We start from the raw sequence: 6,524 nt of genomic DNA on the forward strand, positions 1-6,524 counted from the left end.
ATAGCACCTTGCAATGAGCCTCTATCATCTTGTTTATATCGGAAATTTTCTTGCGTAGTCTTCTGTTATTGCGCTGAGTCTTCCATCTCGCGAGCAGTGCCTGCTTGGCTTCCAATAGATGCGCCAGCCTACTGTCCATCCTGTCCACCTCCAGATCGGTTGTCACCTCCTTGGCGGCTCTAGCCGCATCCTTCTTTATCTCGTCGCACCAAGAGTCTAGGTCCATATCATCGTTAAGGACGCGCTCGGAGCGGTTGGCTCGGAACAAGTCCCAGTCAGTGAACCTAAAGGTCCTCGTTTTGTTACGGGCAGCCTTGATCACCGCTTCAATGATGCAATAATCGCTACCGAGGTCCATGGCTGTGTTGGTGCACTTGACGTTTTCCAGGTTCTTGACAAAGGTAAGATCCGGAGTCGTATCTCGGCACACCGAGTTCCCTCTCCTGGTTGGAAAGTCTTTATCGGTTATCAGCGTAAGATCTTCCTCCGTTGCCGCGTCCCATATGTCTCTACCCTTCTTGGTATTGGTACAATAGCCCCACGCCTGATGCTGAGCATTAAAATCCCCCATGATGACTAGAGGCTGACAGCCGGCCAAATGCATGGCCTTCTTGAGAATACCACCAGGCCTGGCTCTGTGAACGCTGGGTCTGCAGTAAACATTCAGTATGAAGATACTGTTTCTTCTTAAGCGCTGCGTAGGGGGGTCGACAAGGAGTTCGGCCATGACGTACTCAATCCCATTGTCCGCGGGACCAAGGTCTCGCTGAAGGCACGTGAACTTTTTACTGACCAGGATAGCGACCCCCCTTCCTCCTTCAGTGGAAGCCACCGTAAGGAAACCGGGGAGCTTGATAGGTGATGATGTGATCGTTTCTTGCAAGGCTATTACTTGGGGTTTCTCTTTTACGCTTTTTAGGTATTGTCGCAGGGTCGCCCGTTTGCTGACGAACCCTGCGCAATTCCACTGCCACACTGACGTTAGTTCCGTTATCCATGTTTGGGCTTGGGAATGGATTGCGAAAGTGCCGCATTCATAATGGCACCCTCCGTCGGTGAGGCAATGACGCTTTGCAACTTTGGGACTTGTGCTGTAGATGTGCTTGGCAAAGATGCGTGGCTGGTCCCCTCCAGCCTAAGTATTCTAGCGCTGCGGGCGACCAGGCCCAGCTGAGGGTGCGCGATCATTTCTTGTACGTGAGAGAGACCTGTCTGTATGTTGGAGATGGCGTTCTTGAGATCAGACAGGAGTTCTACAATTTCGTCTCCCCTTGAGTCATCCAGGGCACGCCGCTTCACTGCAACCGTCTTGGGAGGGGCCTCCACTGTGTCCATGGCCGAAGAGCGTGCGGCAGGCTGAGAAGCTGGGTGTGTGAGCGCCAATCTTCGTATTTCCGCCATCTCGGCGGCTAGCCGACTGATTTCCTGCTTGAACAGAGTGTTTTCCTTCCTAAGACTATCATTGGCACGCCTAAGTTCTTCGAGCTTATTCGTGAGACGCAGGTCGTGCGAGTCTTGAGAGTTGAACGCCTGCGTTTGGTTGCCACGGGCCCTATCGGCCCACGTTAGAGAGGACTTGCCTTTACCGCCGTAGGGGGTCTTCGGACGTGAGCTCTTGGATGAGTCGCTCTCAGTACGGGACTTGGAGCAGCTTCTGGAGCTGGAGCGCGCTGGAGAAGGCGATGTGAGTCGCGATCTCGAGGTAGAGCGACTTCTGGAGCCCCGTCGGCTTGTAGAGCGGCTTCTCGAGCGCAAGCGTCTTCTGCCCCTAAGGTTGGTGCTGGATGGGGCATAGATTCAAGACGCCATACATTGTTCGCCGACGACGCTTCGAGCGTGCCAGGCAGCAAGAGCAGCTCCCCACGCGGATAGCGAGAGCAAGAAAAGTGCAGAGGCTCAATGTCTCCTCACGAATAAAAGTCGAAGTAGAAAAAAATAAATGAAGGCGTGGTTACCTTTGTTGACTTTAGTGTCTTGACATGGATGCTTTGGCGCAGGCGAAAAAAATTTTGATATTCTTTTCTGTGACATGACAGCACAAATGAACCATCACAATGCTTCGTTTCGTCTCATCGGAACTCGCTGCGTGCTTTGTCAACTTGTCTGATAGTGTGTTGATTTGGCTTGTCTCGTTGTATGGTCCGACGTACGACTTTTTAAAGGTCATTGTACCTTTGGCGTGAAATGTTTATAACAACATTAAACCTACAAAGTTCCGCAACTGAAAATCTAAAGCAATATTTTGGAAATGTCAATGCATCTTTCGCATCAAAAGTATGAGAACTTTACACCCATAAAGTTTCGGAATTGAAATCCATGCGCTCCGTAGATTTCGCAGCCTCCGCCCGATGCCGCGACGAGCCCGCTCGCCATCCAAACGCCCTTGAAACTTTGTGCTCAGATGGTGCTCCTTGCGTTACGTGACTACAGCCCAACTTCGCAATGTTCGGGCTGAAATGTCTTTTCGAGCCTGACAAAGACATTTTAGACAAAATCCAGAATGACTTCCGGCGCCGGGGGTTGTTTTGGTCGGCGGTGCATGACAGTACGAAAAAATTCGGGGGGGGGGGTGAAGCCCCATGAGCCACCCCCCTGGCTATGAAGAAAAATTTGTGCTGGTCAGGACCGGCACAAATTTTTCTTCAACTGGCAGGATCTCTTTCTAAGAAGCCCGCATAGGTTTCCTCTGTAGCTTTGTGCTACAATTCGGGATGATGCCAATTTTTCCTTTTCATATGGTTTCCTCCACCTGGCGGACTATCGCAGAACTGATTTGCCACTTTAAAGCACTCGCGTCAGCAAATCTCTCATGGGTGTTGGATCAAGTGATTACCACTTAGCTATTGGCATTTTTTTGTCTTTGGTTTACCCTCCCTTCTCTCGACTTCAAGAGTGCGCCGAAAACCGTTTTCTTCTAATTATTTTCTTCGACAAGCCCCCACGCTCAATCGAGGCCTGAGAGCGTGTGATCAACACAGATGAGCTAGAATTTAAAGTCATACTGGCCGAGTGGGCTAACCGTCCGCTGCAGGTGATGAATGAATGACGAGTCATTGGCAGCGTCGCTCAAATGGTTGGATGGATGGATGGATGTTATGAGCGTCCCCTTTGGAACGAGCGGTGGGTTGCGCAAACAAGCTGTTATTTTATTGCCTAATGTCCAATGTTAAAGAAAAAACGCACGATGGATTCCCATAACCAACGTTTCTGAACCCCTATTGTGAGCTTTCTTTTTATACGCCTTCGTTGTTTGTCGTTTCCCTACTTCCACCAATCTTCCACTGTCGTCACCCGCGAGATTATCTCAGCCTGACTATCCGCTTGACGTTCTTTGTTGCCATGTTGCTCATCATACAGGCCACATGCTGGTAAGCCTCCTAGCTTTTTTCCTCCACTGAATTAATGTTACTCCTGCACAAATACCTGAACTCTCCCAGCCCAATTACTTTCTTCCATATTTCTCCAGTGTTTTCTTCATAATTAATGTTACTGTGAGCTTCCCGCACTTCAAAATTTGTCTAGCCCATACTACCCTGCACAGGTTAATTTGTAGTCTTCCCTTGAGTGCCCAATGTGAGGCGTCCTACTGACATTTGGTTCTCATTGGACCACAGGTCTCCAGCGAAAGTTCAAAGGACATCCTACAACGCATATTTGATGTCCGTCGGACATCCACAGGAGTCCCAACGATATACTACGGATGTCCGTAGGATCGTACGACGCAAAAGAAATGCATATCCAAAAAACGTCCATTGTACGTCAAAATCGGGTATTCGGACGTCCTAAGGGCGCTTGAAGACAACCCATTGGACCACCAACGTCCTACATGTCCAGCAGAGATCAGAAACGGGACATTCGAACGTTCCTAGGACGTATGTAAGCCTGTGGATCATTCTTGGATGTCCATGGGATCGTCCCATGCACACGAATTGACGTTCATAGAAACGTCCCACGAACGGAATAATAGGATATTCGGACGTACAGGAGATGTTTAAATATGGATTATTCTTATTTCACAAACCCGAGTACGCCCTAAGGACATTTTTGTCCGGTTGTAGGATGCTACTGGGACATTTTGTGTTGCCAGTGGTCCAAAGGACGTTTCTGGGACATTTGGTTGCAGATTTGGGATATCCACAGGGCGTCCATATTGATTACAAGTTAACATAATAGGGACGTTCCTCATAATGTGCCCTAGCAGTGCAGCAGGCCTGCTGCATTTTACATACCATTAACAAACTAATTTTGGCCTTGTTTTGTGTCGGCTTCTGGGGCAATGTTGAAAAGGATTTGCATGGCTCTTGATGATCCATCCCAGCGGTCCAATAAGGCGACCAAACATTTTTGTCATGCAAAATTTGAAGTACCAGGAGACAGGCCAGGAATACACCCCACCGCATCTCAAAGCATGCTAACGGCTGCAGTGCAGCTAAGCATTGTGCACGTAATTCCTTTCTACAGTATGCATGCTAATACATATAACTTGATATATATGCATTAAATCAAAACATATAGACATGCAAGCTATACTTTTTTGTGATAACAGGAACAAAGCTACAAAACTATGTTCTGCAGGCTGCTGAATCATTTGACAATCTCATTAAAAATATATTTCAATAAAACTGTGGCAGGAAGATCACGAGTCCAACTCTCATCCACACAGCAGTTTTCAGTAAAGCGCATCAATGCAAACAAATAAAATTCAATAATTTGATCATGCAAGCTCGGCCATTAGGAGTTATTTATGAGGCACCGTAGTTATTAAAAGTGCGCATGAGTTAAACTGTTTACAAATGCACTTTGGGTAGCAAAAGAAAATTTAATAATTCTCAGTGGGGCCAATACGGAAGTTATCATGAGGCTTGCTGCGGACTCACGTCCGTGGTCGCAGGCACATCAATGCAAAATTTGCTGAACAGTTCAGATAAGCTAGCCACTTTAAGCTACCAGAGCCTTTGTCTAGGCCAGATTTAGTAGTTATTCACACTAACACGGGCTATGCTAAAGATGTCACAAATACATTAGGTCACATACAGACACAAACAGCTGTTGCATGATGATCCGTTTACAGAGCAAATGCACTATGCACCCATAACAAATTCAGGTAGAGGTTACCAAAGCAAACACTGACACTTTCGTGACTATTTCAGTTGAGCTAATATTTTGCAGATGCACCCCGGCCAGTGAAAGAACTTCAATAGCCCTCTGCAAGGATGGGGGTACAAAGGAAGTTGAAAGGAGGCTTACTGCAGGCTAGCTCACAGCAGGCACATATATGCAATATTTGGTGGAAAGTTCACACGTGTCTTAAAAATGAAGGAAGCTGCTCCAGACTTTCTGCAGGCCTGCTTCTGCGTTAGCACACAGTAGATGTATTAAAGATTTGATAGATACACTGGGCATTAATAAAATTACTCAAGGATCACTTAAGCAGTTGCAGACACGAACATCACTGGAGAGTTCACAGGTACAAAAGCAGTTACAAGACAGTTGCTTTGGCACAAGACCAAACTGATTTCACAGGTACTAGAAGTTACAAGATACTTGCTGTACTTAATTGGCCACAAACACAAATTCACTGTAAGTGTTCGCAGGCTCGAAGGCCTCTAAGCAAGTAAACAGATGCTGAATGCGGCTTTTCCATGGTCGCAGCCAAATATTGCTGAAGCTGTCACAGGTACCTTGGCGACTACACAATTAAATAAAGGCTTGCAGCATGCTTGCTTCAGCAGTCATAGACACAAAAATGCATTATATGAGTTCACCGGTACCAAAAGCTAACAGGATTTGTGTGGGCTTGCTTCAACAGTCTTACACAAACACAAGTTCATCCTAAAAGATAACGGGCATCAAACAACCTCGATAGAAGTTACCAGAGGCAGAGCGTGGCTGTTCTTCCATGCCACCAAATACAAATACTTTTGAAAAGATCACCCTTGTCTTCGCGACTAAACATTTGACTAAGGCTCGCTGCAGGCTGGCTCAGCGTCCGCAGACGATTACATTGCAGTTCATATGTACTAAGAAATTTAGTGGGGAATTTCTGCGGACTTGCTTAACCTGCAACCTTCTCGCCTGCACATGAAGTAGTCTTCCTTGGCGTCCAACTTGACCCCCAACTTAAGTTTAACTTGGATGCTAACATGGCCTCAAAAAATTGCCTTTGGAATAAGAGTACTAATTCTAACGCGCTCGTATTTTTCACAAAGCGTTTGAACTTCACTTTATTACGCATTTATTCATTGCCACTTGCAATACTGCATCTCAGTTTGGGGAAACATATATTGCTCGCACATAATACATCTACAACATTTACAAAATCAAGCCTTGAGGATCATCAATTTCTCTAGTTACATGTCACATGCAGTGCTAATTTTCAGTTCCTTAATAATACTACCATTACGTTAGATCCTCCAGCTCAAATTGGTTTTACTAATATACCGCACACTAAATAATGAAATAATTTTAGATGTATTTAATAAATCTGCTCTTACCAACACTACCAATACGAGATTTTCCTCTAA

The sequence above is a fragment of the Dermacentor andersoni genome, chromosome 9, assembly GCF_023375885.2.
Source record: "Dermacentor andersoni chromosome 9, qqDerAnde1_hic_scaffold, whole genome shotgun sequence".
NCBI classification, from domain to species: Eukaryota; Metazoa; Arthropoda; class Arachnida; order Ixodida; family Ixodidae; genus Dermacentor; species Dermacentor andersoni.